Here is a 14,411-nt window from a genome sequence, read left to right on the forward strand (position 1 = left end):
TGGAGGTTTGACTTTTCCTCCTGAAGGAATACTTCCAGGAAAACGTTGCTAGTAAATCGGCTTAATCCCTATCCCTATAAATTACCTGCGACTTCTGAGTTAAAGTGTTTTTAAAAAATACCAAAAAGGGCGCCTGGGTGGCTCAGTCGGTTGAGCGTCCGACTTTGGCTCAGGTCATGATCTCGCCATCTGTGAGTTCGAGCCCCGCGTTGGGCTCTGTGCTGACAGCTCAGAGCCTGGAGCCTGCTTTGGATTCTGTGTCTGCCTCTCTCTCTGCCCCTCCCCCGCTCATGCTCTGTCTCTCTCTGTCAAAAATAAATAAACATTAAAAAGAAAAAAATTTTTTAAAAAAATACCAAAAAGAAGGCATAAATTAATTGTAATTATCTCTGTCATCCCATAAAATGCATAATTAAAAATTAACACAGCATGACAATGGATGGGGAGTGAACAGGGTCTATAATCCAGATGTCGAGAAATAATGACCAGCCGAGAGACAGTCGGGCAAGGTTGCTGCTGTCATCTGGCCTATTTTACGGCACATGTCATAAGGCGGTAAAATCACCTGTAAAAGGATGGTTCCTGTAAAAGAAGTAGATCATCATAACGACTGTGGGTTTGGTGACAAGAAGCACACCAAAGTCACCGTAGTGGTCTCCTCCCGGGAGGGAGGCGGGAGAACAAAGAACACCTTTATCAGGAATACTTTATTTCTTCCATTTCAGAAGCACTGAGGCAAACATGGCACAACGTTAAAACTCTTCATTAATTCTAGGGAGTGGTCCATGAATGCTCCTGCTATTACTGCCTGTACTTTTCTGTATGAAAAAAGAAAAGAGAGCATGTTTAAAGGGTAAAACTTCTTCATTTAACACTTCTTGTATAATGCGTGAAATTGGGCTGAAACCCTGTAATTATTTCTTCCTTACGGTTTGCCAGTTTCGGAGGCCGTGCTCCTGAATTCTTCACCAGCATCTGTGCTCCTGTTATATTAATGCTCGAGAGCTGTGAATCGCCTAGTAGACTGTCTAGTTCACATTCTCCCCTGTTATTCAATGGAATTACCCCTCAATCTCCCCTCTGACATTTCTTCTAAAAGTACCCCAGAAAGAAGGATTAATTAGACAGTCACCATATTCTCCAAGGAAGACGGACTCTGTGGTTCACCACCCCACCAGAACCCTGCTGCTACCTCAGAGATTTCGGGTCAATCTTTACATATTCTTTTTTTTTCTTAATTTACACTTTCAATATAAATATATTTTGGAGGGCAATTTGACTTTAGGCTCTTGTACGTCTTTAAAGGAGAATTCATAGTCCTTGTGCCAAGTCAGGCCCAATAAAAAGTAAGTAATCATCAAAAGTGATAGTTTAGCAGTGCTGGAGGGAGAAAAGACAGAAGCTGAAAGTTTTAAAACTGCTGTTTTCAACCTGAAATGTTTATCAATCAATTTTACAGCAGCGGAAAACATTTCCCTCCTGCAGGAAGGTGGGGCGGGGAGGAAGCAGAAAAAGACACAAAGGAAGAGATTCCAACAAGTTCAACAATAAATTTTAACAGGACTCACTTTGGTGATGAAATATAGTAGATCAAATCTTGTATGCTGAATGGCAGGAAGTAATGTATTCCAACACTGTAGTATCTATTTAAAGGGACAGCACATGGGAATGCAAGCTGGTGCAGCCATTCTGGAAAACATTATGGAGGTTCCTCAAAAAACTGAAAATAGAACTACCCTACGACCCAGCAATTGCACTACTAGGCATTTATCCAAGGGATACAGGTGTGCTATTTCGAAGGGACACATGCTCCCCCATGTTTATAGCAGCACTATCAACAATAGCCAAAGTATGGAAAGAGCCCAAATGTCCATCGATGGATGAATGGGTAAAGAAAATGTGGTGTGTGTGTGTGTGTGTGTGTGTGTGTGTGTGTGTGTACACACACACACACAATGGAGTATTACTCGGCAATCAAAAAGAATGAAATCTTGCCATTTGCAACTACGTGGATGAAACTGAAGGGTATTATGCTAAGTGAAATTAGTCAGAGAAAGACAAAAATCATATAACATCACTCATATGAGGACTTTAAGAGACAAAACAGATGAACATAAAGGAAGGGAAGCAAAAATAATACAAAAACAGGGAGGGGGACAAAGCAGAAGAGACTCATAAATATGGAAAACAAACTGACGGTTACAGGAGGGGTTGTGGAAGGGGGGATGTGGTAAATGGGTAAGGGGCACTAAGGAATCTACTCCTGAAATCATTGTTGCACTATATGCTAACTAATTTGGATGTAAATGTTAAAAAATAAAAAATTTAAAAAGTTAAAAAAATAAATAAATAAAGGGACAGCACAAATAAAACTTATATGAAAGCTTCTAGAGTACAAATTGCTAAGTCAACGTTACTACACTTAAAAATTAGTTTTTGCGGTGGGGTGGGGGGACCTCCTGAGTGGCTCAGTCAGTTAAGCATCTGACTCGATTTCAGCTCAGGTCATGATCTCACAGTTCTTGAGATTGAGCCCTGTGATGGGCTCTATGCTGACAGTGCAGAGCCTGCTTGGGATTCTCTCTCTCCCCCTCTCTCAACCTCTGCCCCATTCTCTCTCCCTCTCTCTGTCAAATTAAATAAATAAGCTTTAAAAAAAGAATTAGTATTTTTCAGAAGCTTAACTGCCCAATGTATCTCAGGCAATTAAAAAAGAAGAACACTGAGTGTCCCCTAATTTATTTCTATTCCCAGCTGACATGTGGCTTGCCCATAGGTGGCCATTTCCTGCCTCTTTGCTGGGATGTCCCACGCTCTTCAAAACTAGGAAAGGGTAAACTAACAGCATGTGGCATCTTTGACATGCCTGGCATGAGTGGGCTAGCCACTTTCAAATCTTACTTCATTGATTTTTCTCAAGAATCCCAAATATGGTATCATCTCCAGTTTACCAATGAGGAAGCTATGTGTCCAAGATCACAGGAGTAATAAAATGGTGAGGCCAGGTTGGAACTCATGGCTATTCAACTCCAAAACTCACACTCCTTCCTTTGTACCCCGCCCAACTACATAGGAACACTAAGAGTACAGATGCGCCAAAGAAGATCTTAGCTGCCTGCACTAGGTACCAAGGAATGGTTGTAATGGTTGTAATTCACATCGCCTACCTCTATCAATGAACACTCTATTTCTGAAGATTTATTCTGCTTGTTCTCCAAGGGCCTAAGTGGCCCCGGAGTGCTTCTACCAAACTACCAAACTGAGCACATCCTAAAGACATGCCCACAAAACTCTTCCTTATTCTCCATCAAGTCTCTGCACTCCAACCACCACCATCAAAAAACAGACGCACCAACCACTGCATTTCTTTTAATTGCCTTCTGGACCAAAATGGTACCAAGAAAGAAAAAAATCACGCGGACAATTTCTGTTACCTTACTAAAGATAGGTGACCATCTCACTGCGGTCCCTAAATGCACATATAGCAATACCAGCAGCATTTTCAAAACTGTGCAGAGGGCAGAGTTTGACAGGAAGCATCCCAGCTGTGGTAACTGACTGCTTGCCATAAGAGCTACTAGGTGAACCCTCTGCAGAACATTTAAAAATGTCATTATAAGGAAACACAATCACAATCTTCCCCTCCAACAAAAAATATTTTCAATAAACAGCCTAGAATGTTCTCTCTTCCTCCTGTCTCCCAACGCCCAATCCCATCACTTTCAGGAAAGCTCACCTGATTAGTACCCATCTACTCTAAATAGCTCCTTTATCCTGAATTCCCAGATTCTCCTTTATTGCTGAATTATCAAATAACGGTTTGTGCTGGTTTGTGAGATTTTAAGCCATTTCACAAGGACTGGACTCTGTCGAGGGTATACAGAGCCATTGGACAATTTCTGCTCTCAGGAAGGTGAGCCACACTGAACAGAGAGGGATAACAAGCCACATACTGTACCACATAAGAGATTTGGGGAGCACAAAAGAAAGGGGTAGGGAAAGAAGTTCGGGAAAGGCCTCAGGTAAGAAGTAGCATTTCAATGGGTTCTAATTGCTGAGTTGGATTTCCTCAAAGAAAACTTTGTAAAGAGGGATGAAGATTTAGTAGATATAGGAGTTGAATTGTGGCCCCCCAAAAAGATATGTTGAAGTCCTAACTTCCAGTACTCAGAATGTGACCTTATTTGGAAATAGGGTTGTTGCAATTAGATAAGATGAGGTCATACTGGAGCAGGGTGGGCCCTTAGTTCAATATAACTGGTACCCTTACAAGAAGACACCCATGTGAACATAGGGACACACAGGAGAACGCCATGTGACAATAGTCAGATTTGAAAGATGCAGCTACAAGCCAAGGAACACTAAGGAGTACTTGCAAAATACCAGAACCTGGGAATAGGCAAGGAAGGATTCTCTCTTACAGGTTTCAGAGGGAGCATGGCTCTGCCCACACCATGATTCTGACTTTCAGCCTTCAGAATAGAGACAACACATTTCTGTTTTTTAAGTCACTCATTATGTAGTAACTCTATTATGGCAGCCCTAAGAAACTAATGCAATAGGGGATTGGAAGAAAGAGGAAAAAAACAAGATGTGGTGAAAGGCAACCACAGAAGATATTCACAAAATGACTTTCCGTAACTTGCAGGAGAGCTATGCCCTACTTTACTTTGCTGAGAATGAGCTCACCTCAGCATCCTCCCCACTGCATCCAAAGGGTTCTCTGGCTTTACCTCACTTCCCTGAAGCCTGTCCTTAAATGAAGGAGCTGTTTCTCCTTTCACAGGCTAGACCTGCTACCTTGTTTTAATTACTTGAATCCAAGGACTTCCCATTCATCATTTCTATGTTTTACTCCAATTATTTCATACCTCCATTGTCTGCTGAGTAAACCACAGATAACTTCCTACAATTCCACTTTCCCTCTTCCCAGTCCCCACAGGCTGACCTCCCATCTTTTCTATTTAAAAGAAGCCTAGGGTAGATTCCTCCACTCTCTCACTGCCCATTCACAACTCAACCTTTCATTCAATGACCTCTCCTGACCTGCCTATGGAAACAGTTATGGAAGGATGGCTGGTCAGTCTGCCTGATCACTGACTCTTACAGACGCTATCGTTTTCACTTTCCACAATATTTTTGTATTGCTTCACATGAACATCCACTTTCCCCCGATATGAAATGCTCTCTTCTTCTGGCTCCTGGAAGAACACACTGTTCTCCACTCACCTCCCTGACTGCTCCTTTCCTGTTTCCTTTCTTGGTCAAGATCATTTTGGTGCTCCTTTCCCATGTCACCACTGTACTTTGTACTGACCTCTGTTATGGCAGTTCTGCCCTATACCTTCAGTCAGTCAGAGCTTACCTTCGAACACCATTACACTGCTCCACATGAAGGGTAAAGGCCTTACCATGGTATGTGTGGTGGAGTCCTAATTCCTCAGTCTCATTACCTGCGCTATTGTTGTCATACATTCTAAAAAGTAGGTTAGGGGATACCTGGGTGGCTCAGTCAGTTGGGCATACAACTCTTGGTTTTGGTTCAGGTCACAATCTCACGGTTTGTGAGTTCAAACCCTGCATTAGGCTCTGTGTTGGCAGCTCAGAGCCTGCTTGAGTTTCTCCCTCTCTCCCTCTATCCCTCCTCCCAACCCCCTCTCAAAATAAATAAACTTTTTTTTAAGTTACAAATATACAATACAGTGCAACTATTTTGCTTTGAACAATGTTCTTTTAGAATTAAAAGTAGGAAAAATTGAATTTTTCAATTCAATTACCTTCATTTATTTCATACCCAGTGTCCTTCATTTCTCTGTAGAGACCCAAAATTCTATCTGGTATCATAATCCTACTGCCTAAAGACCTTTCTTTAACATTTCATGTAGCGTTGATGAGCTGGCAATGAATTTCCAGTTTTTGTTTGAGGAAATCTTTCATTCTCTTTCATTTTTGAAATAGATTTTCACTAGGCATAGAATTCTGGGTTGACAGCTCTTTGCTTTTAGCACTTTAAAAAATGTCACTTCATTATATTCTAACTTGCATAGTTTCTGAACAGGGATAATTCTTATCTTTGTTCCTCTGTAATGTGTCCTTTTCTCTCTGGGTGCCTTTAGGATTTTCTCCTTTAGGATTTTCTCCTTTTTTTAATTTTTAATTTTTATTTTTTGGTTGATAAACGTATGAGTATTATTTGCCTAGGTGTGTTTTGTTTTGGTATATTCATCCTGACTGGTATTATCTGAGTTTCTTGGGTCTGTGATTTGGTGTCACTAATTTTGCGAACTTCTCAGCCATTATTTCTCCAAATATTTTTTGCCTTCCCCACTCTATCTTCCATCTCCTTCTGGTGATCCAATAAAGTATACGTTCGACTGTCTGATACCATCCTGCTGGTCTTGGATGTTCTTTTTGTTTCGTTCTGTTGTTGGTTTTACTTTTTTTCTCTTTGTGCTTCAGTTTGGGTAATTTCTGTTGCCCCACAGGATCTTGCCCATTGTCCACCACTTCTATTACAGCAGTTAGTCTATTTAATCATAGTTATTTTAAAGTCCCTGCCAGATAGTTCCAACATCCGTGACATATCCAGTCTGATTCTAATGATTGCTTTGTCTCCTGTTTTTTGTTTTTGTGGCTTTCTTTTGTCTTTTCATATGCCTCATAGTTGTTTTTTTTTTTTTTTTTTTTTTTAAAGTTTGGGCATCTTAGATAAGAGAGTAGAGGCGAGGTAAATATTTTTTTAATGCCTGGAAATGTGCACGCCTTTCCTTCTGCCTGGCCTTGAGTGTCAGGGTTTGCACTAATCTAATCGGGAGCTGGGCTGGCTTAGAAGTCTGTTTTTGCTGTGGTGATCCTCAGTGACCCACAGGCTAGTCATACCCTGTGCTCAGTCTATTTTATACACTGAATGCCAGTCTATTTGTTTTCCAATGATTGCTGCACCCTTGGCCTTCAATCTTTTCTTTTCACCATGCCCACAGAGAAAGTCTGCCTCTTGCAAATTAGTTACTACCTCATGCTTGTTACCCTGGTGGTGGAGTGGGGATAGAGAGTGTCCTCTGTTATTCTGATTTATCCCCAATGTTAGGCAGGTACCATATCCCTGGATCTTGGGGAAGATGGCCTATTCGGTGATCCTGCCCATCCCTCAGTAACCCTGCCCTCTCCTGAGTTCAGAGTCCTGAATCCAGCTTGTAATCTTGCCCCTCCCCCACCAGGGTTGAGGTTTTTTTTTTTTTCCTGTTTTCTTCCCCAGCTACAGAAAGATTTTACCAGTGCCCAAAAGATGATGGTGTTTGTTGCCTCTCTCCCAAAGCAAAGCTTCTGTTCTATAGAGGAGATACAAAAGAAATCTAGGCAAAATTTCTTGCCCTTTTCAGAGCAGCTGCTGTTTCTTCTCCTGGTTTGGCCCCACAGAGAACACTTTCCCTGGACTTTCTCAAACTTTTCTGTGAGTGACTAGCATAGTTCATGGAGAAAAACTTGCAAGAGGGTACAAACACCCCCCTCCCCCATGTTTGCAACCCCGAGGGCTTCCCTCACTTTCGCCAGTGCTCACTCAGCCAGCCTGCACCATTCTCCAGTCACCCTGGCTGAATTCCTCTTCAGTAGCTCACACAGTGCATTAGTGCTTGTGTCTCATCCCTCCCTGCGAACGCCCACCTCTCTCTGTGTTCTGGATCTTGCACCCTCAGTACTATCTTTGGCTCAAGAACAGTTGTTAACTTGCTCTTTGTCCAGTTTTTTTTTTCACTGTAAGGTTGAGAGCAAAGTGCTTTCCAGATCTTTCCATCCCTCTGCATCTTCAACTGGAAAATGAAATACCTCTTTGCATTTTCAACCTATTCACTCCACCAAGAACGACCTTTTTACTCACAGACATATGTATCTGTGCTATGCAGATGTTGGGGGTTTTATATATAATTATCATCCTAAGAAATAACTGCTTTTGGCAGGGAAAAGGAATGGAATGAGCTTAGTTACTGAGTCCCAAGCACAGTGCTTGATGCTTTTGCATTTTCTAATTTAAGCCTCATAACTTAAAAGGTATCTATATTATGAACCAAATTTGTGGCATGAGGGAACTGAAGCTCAGTAACTTGCTGAAGGTCACATAACTGCTAAGTGGCAAAGTTGAGATTCAAGTCTGGATCCTCCAAAGGCTATTCCCAGCATCTGGCTCTGCCCCACCAGCTCTACTGGGCCTGGCCAACCTGTGTGGCCAACAGCCCAGTGGTTTCTGTTCACAGTGAACATGGAGGCCACTTGACACAAACTTTTGTGACCATAAAGAAGGAGGTTCATAAGGCCTTGGGCTGGGACTTGGGAGCTGCCTGGTGAAATGCCCACACCCTTTCCGAAAAGGCCTTTATAGAAACACAACATGTAGGGGCACCTGAGTGGCCCAGTCAGTTAAGCATCCCACTCCTGATTCTGGCTCACGGCATGATCTTGAGGTTCATGAGTTTGAGCCCCGTGTCAGGATCCGCACTGACAGCACAGAGCCTGTTTGGGATTCTCTCTCTCTCTCTCTCTCTCTCCCTCTCTCTGTCTCTGCTCCTCTCCAGCTCACATGTGCTCACTTGCTCTCTCTTTCTCTCTCTCTCTCAAAATAAATAAATAAACAGGAGCACCTGGGTGGCTCAGTCAGTTAAGCATCCAACTTCAGCTCAGGTCATGAGTTCACGTGTGAGTTCAAGCCCCGCATCAGGCTCTGTGCTATTAGCTCAGAGCCTGGAGCCTGCTTTGGATTCTGTCTCCTTCTCCCCACAGCAACCCTCCCCTTCCCCCCGCCCCGCTCACTCTTTGTCTCTCAAATGTAAAATAAAACATAAAAAAAAATTTTTTTAATAAATAGACATTAAAAAAAAAGAAGAAGAAAGAAACACAGCATCTAGTCCAAACCCTCAGGATCCATCCTCACCACCAGGTCTCAGAGTGTGTGCCTGGCAGGCAGGTGGGAGGGATAGGCCACCAGTTGAGTGGCCGCTGAGGACCGAGCACGCCTCACAACCACAGGGAAAGTCTGTGTAGGACTGAGCTTCCCTTTACCCCTCCTCATGTCACCCCACCAGGCGCACTAAGTCACTAATGAGCAACTTTAATTTCCTTGGAGGAAGCCGCTGCCATTGTATCTCATTCAATACAGGTTCAAGGGAAAGTTACTTTGTGTGACAGAAGCGAGGTACAACAAATTTACTGTGTGGCTGCTGCCATGGCTGATATAACAAAGGATTGTTCCAGGGGGTCACAGAGACAGAGAGCACGTAAGAGGAGATTACTGACAATGTGGCAGCACAATGGCCTTTCAAGTCTCAAGGCTACGAGTTCACTGCCAGGTCTCCAGACTCTGTGTGTACAGTATATGGATATTGACAAATGCAACAAATTCTATAATCACCACCACAATACCTTAAAAAACAGTCCCACTACTGCAAACATTCTCTTCAAGTTCCTCTTTGTGTCGTTTTGGGATTAGGATAACACCAAACAGCTAGCAGGCCCTGGTTCCCAGGACCCAATTCCCTGAGTTCTCGATCGGGACCAAGTTAGCCACAACCCCACCTTGGTTGCCCAGGAACCACAAACCCATACCATATTCCTGTAGACTATTTTCTTCAAGGCAAGAGACCATTTCTAGTTTCTCACTCTTTAATCCCAAAAGGGTTCCTTAATCTAGCCTCGGGCACTGCTATGTAGCAGGCACCAATATCCCCAAGGCCCAGGAGCCCTACAACAGCCCCTTCCCTGCCCACCCAGTCAGAGGTTGGAGCATCATGAGCCTCAGCTAACTCTCTCCCTGGAGCTGCAGGGCTCAGTGCCAACGGTCCACATTTATGATGCCTGAAAGGTTCAGAACATAAAAGGCTTTAATTTCTTATCCATTTTCCTGTTGACAAAGTGAAAGCCAAACAGTGAAACTGGAACAAATGTGCACAGTTCCTATGCTGCGTGCACAATTCCTGTGCTGTGTACACAGTTCCTGTGCCATGTGTACAATCCGTATGCTTCAGAAATGCATGGTCACCAGAAATGCATCTGTGTTTTTAAAATAATCCAATTGAGCACATTCTCTTTTCTTTTTTCTTGCCATCAGTGTACTGTTTTTATTTTATATGAACTTATAATTATCATAGGCGATGTTTTCCCATCATGAATACTTAGTAATTCTTTTAATGTTTATTTATTTTTGAGAGAGAGAGACAGACAGAGTGTGACCAGAGAAGGAGGGGCAGAGAAAAGAGGGAGACACAGAATCCAAAGCAGGCTCCAGGCTCCGAGCTGTCAGCACAGAGCCAGATATGGGGTTCGAATCCGCAAACCGTGAAATCATGAGCTGAGTGGAAGTCAGATGCTTAACTGACTGAGCCACCCAGGAGCCCCAAGTACTTAGCAATTTTCAAAAACACTGCTTTGATCATGTTACTTCCCTGCCCCAAAACACTTCACAGTTTGCCATTGTTTACCTGATAAAGTCCAAACCATTTAGCCATCCCTAAATTTGCCCACATTGCCTCCCGTGATGCCTCCATACAAAGCTATGCTCTGATTCCACAGGACTTTTTTCCAAACTACCCCCTACCCCCTCTGCAAGTGTGGCCCCATGAAACCCTCTCAGGCCAAGAAGAAGAATGAATTTCCTCCCTTACCTAGATTTCTATAATCCACACTCTTCATCAGCCCAAGCCAGCTTGAGCTGTTATGGCTGTTGACAGACCTCTCTGCCCTACAAGATCTCCCAGGATCAGAAAGAGTTGAGGGGCACCTGGGTGGCTCAGTCAGTTAAGCATCTACTTCCTCAGGTCACGATCTCACAGTCCATGAGTTTGAGCCCCGCATCAAGCTCTCTGCTGACAGCTCAGAGCCTGGAGCCTGCTTCAGATTCTGTGTTTCCCTCTCTGCCCCTCTCCCACTCACATTCTGTCTCTCACAAATGAATAAATGTTAAAGAAAAATTTTTAAAAAGAAAGAAAGAAAGAAAGAAAGAAAGAAAGAAAGAAAGAAAGAAAGAAAGAGTTGAGCTTCTCCTGAGTAGCTGTCTTTGCCTTACTGACACTGTGAACTGGATAAAAAATTCTTTTCCTCTTACCTGCTCATTGTTAAAAAGCTGAAAGCTAAATTTGTCTCCTATGTCTAGCAAAATATACAGGACCTGTGGCATAGATTTTGTATAGTAACTTAAACTTGAGCTCTGGCTAAAATCATAAGCCCTACCCTTATTTTTTTCTTTGACTCATTTGTCTTTCTGACTTGTTTTATGTTGCTACATGTATATATGTTTCTAGAGGGAGGATGAGAATGTATAAGAAAGTGAAATTCATTCCTGACCATGCTGGCACAGATATCCTACACTCTCCACGATACAAAGTTGGCAAGGGGCAGTTTACATGCTGATATTTGTCATTATATGAAGATGTCCCTGGAAGTAAGTCATTATATGAAGATGTCCCTGGAAGATGTCCCTGGAAGTAAGTCAGTCAGGCTGCTGCTGTTACAACCAACCAGGATTCATAAGATACTTAACCCTGCTGCGGTAAACAACACTGAAGCCCTGATCCAGCCACAAGTCAGAAATTTCCCATTGCATTAAGATATTTTCAGAAAAACTGCAAGAATATCCATACTTGCCAAAGCCATCTACGTGTGATCCCTATCAAAATCTCAATGGCATTTTTCATTGAAATAGAAAAAACAATCCCGGGGTGCCTGGGTGGCTCAATCGATTATGTGTCAGACTTTGGCTCAGGTCATGATCTCACAGTTTGTGGGTTCAACCCCCACATCAGGCTCTGTGCTGACAGCTCAGAGCCTGGAGCCTGCTTTGGATTCTGTGTCTCCCTCTCTCTCTGCCCCTCCCCTGCTTGCTTGCTCTCTCTCAAAAATAAATAAAAGCATTTTTTTTTAATTTTTAAAAAAAGAAAACAAAAAACAATCCTAAAATTCATAAATAACCAGAACAGACCTCAAAAAGCTAAAGCAATCTTGAACCAGAAAAACAAAGGCATCACACTTCCTGATTTTAAACTATATTACAAAGCTATAGTAATGGGGGAAAAAGTATGGTATTGGTATAAAAACAAAAACAGATATCAAAGGAACAGCATACAGAGCCCAGAAATAAACCCATGCTTAACAGTGAATGAATTTTTGACAAAGGTGCCACCAATTCACAATGGGGGAAAAGAGTCTCTTTAAATGTTTATTAATTGATTTTGAGAGAAAGAGAGAGAACATGAGCAGGGGAGGAGCAGAGAGAGAGAGAGACAGAATCTCAAGCAGGCTCTACACTGTGGCTATGCGTGGAGCCTGACACAGGGCTCCATCTCACAACCATGAGGTCATGACCTGAGCTGAAATCAAGAGCTGGACACTTAACTGACTGAGCCACCCAGGTGCCCTAGGACAATCTCTTTAACAACTGGTGCTAGGAAAACTGGATATCCATATACAAAAGAATGAAATTGGACCCCTATCTTATACCATACACAGAGATTAACTCAAAATGGATTAAAGACTAAAATTTAATACCTAAAATGTAAAACTCCTAGAAAGAAAGAAAATCTTATTTACAATAGTATCAAAAACAATAAAATATTTAGGAATAAATTTAACCAAGGTGGTGAAAGGTCTGTATAGTAAAAACTATAAGAACTTAGTGGAAGAAATTAAAGACGACACAAATGGAAAGATACCGTGTGTTCACAGATAGGAGGAATTTATATGGTCAACATGTCACCTGTTACCCAAAGCCATCTATAGATTCAATGTAATCCCCATCAAAATCCCAACAGCATTCTTCACAGGAATAGAAAAAGTATCCTAAAATTTATATGGAGCCAAAAAAGACCCAATCCTGAGAAAGAAGAACTCAGCTAGAGGAAACATACTTCCTGATTTCAGATTATATTATGAAGCAATAGTGATCAAAACAGTATAGCACTGACATAAAAATGGACCAATGGAACAGTATATAGAGAGCCTAGAAATAAACCCACATATATACAATCCATTAATATGTATCAAAGGAGCCATGAATACTCAGTGGGAAAAGGATAGTCTCTTTAATAAATGGTACTGGGAAAAATGGACAACGACGTGAATGAGATTAGATCCCTATCTTACACCACTCATAAAAATTAACTTGAAATGGCTTAAAGACTTAAATTTAATGCCTAAAACCACAAAACTCCTAGAAGAAAACATAGGAGAAAAACTTCTGGGCATCAGTCTTGGCAGCAATTTCCTAACACGACATCAAAAGCAAACGCAACTTTTGCAAAATAAACAAGTGGAATTATGTCAAACGAAAAAGTTTCTGCACAGCAAGGAAAACAAACAACAAAATGTAAAGGCAATCTGCAGAATGGGAGAAAATATTTGCAAGCCACATATCTGATAAAGAATATCCAAAATATATAAAGAATTCTTATAACACAACAGCAAAAAATTAAGTAACCTGATTTAAAAATGGGGTTTAGGAGCGCCTGGGTGGCTCAGTCGGTTAAGCGGCCGACTTCAGCTCAGGTCATGATCTCGCGGTCTGTGAGTTCAAGCCCCGCGTCAGGCTCTGTGCTGACAGCTCAGAGCCTGGAGCCTGTTTCAGATTCTGTGTCTCCCTCTCTCTGGCCCTTCCCCATTCATGCTCTGTCTCTCTCTGTCTCAAAAATAAATAAACGTTAAAAAATAAATAAATAAATAAATAAATAAATAAGTGAAAATGGGGTTTATTCAGAACAAAAATTTTTCCAAAGAACATACAGATAGCCAGCAGGTACATGAAAAGATGCTCAACATCACTTATCATCAGTGAAATGCAAATAAAAACACAATGAGGTGTCACCTTACATCTGCAAAGATGTCTATTATCAAAAAAACAAGAGATAATAAATTCTGGCAAGGATGTAAAGAAGAGAGAACCCTTGTGTGCTGTTGGTGGGAATGTAAACTGGTATAGCCATTACGCAAAACAGAATGGAGTTTCCTCAAAAAATTAAAAAACAATATATCCCAGCAATCCTACATCTAGGTATATATCCAGAGAAAATGAAATCACTATCTTGAAAATATATCTGCATCGCAAATTTATTCACAATAGCCAAGATGGGAACAACCTGCATGTCCACTGATGGATGAATCAAGAAAATGTGGTATGTATTTTACTTTTTTTTAATGTTTATTTTTGAAGGAGAGAGAGAGAGACAGAGCATGAGTAGGGGAGGGGCAGAGAGAGAGGGAGACACAGAATCTGAAGCAGGCTCCAGGCTCTAAGCTGTCAGCACAGAGCCTGACGCAGGGTTTGAACTCACAAACCATAAGATCAGGACCTGAGCCAAAGTTGGACACTTAACTGACTAAGCCACCCAGGCAGCCCTTGTAGTATGTATTTTATATATATATATGTATATATATAT

General features: G+C 41.8%; 1 protein-coding gene across 2 annotated transcripts in view; it reads right to left on the reverse strand.

The window, feature by feature from the left end:
- The window catches only part of CSGALNACT1 (chondroitin sulfate N-acetylgalactosaminyltransferase 1), a 341,572-nt gene that overhangs the window by 292,161 nt on the left and 35,000 nt on the right, over window positions 1-14,411 (reverse strand). Inside the window, exon 2 of one of the 2 annotated variants that reach the window (XM_045458353.1) lies at window positions 1,569-1,689. The exons of the other annotated variant lie outside the window; for it this stretch is intronic. The gene's annotated coding sequence lies outside the window, so the exon portion shown is untranslated. The remainder of the gene's footprint in view (window positions 1-1,568; window positions 1,690-14,411) is intronic. 2 annotated transcript variants of the gene reach the window in all.

Source organism: Leopardus geoffroyi, chromosome B1 (genome assembly GCF_018350155.1).
Source record: "Leopardus geoffroyi isolate Oge1 chromosome B1, O.geoffroyi_Oge1_pat1.0, whole genome shotgun sequence".
Classification (NCBI taxonomy): Eukaryota; Metazoa; Chordata; class Mammalia; order Carnivora; family Felidae; genus Leopardus; species Leopardus geoffroyi.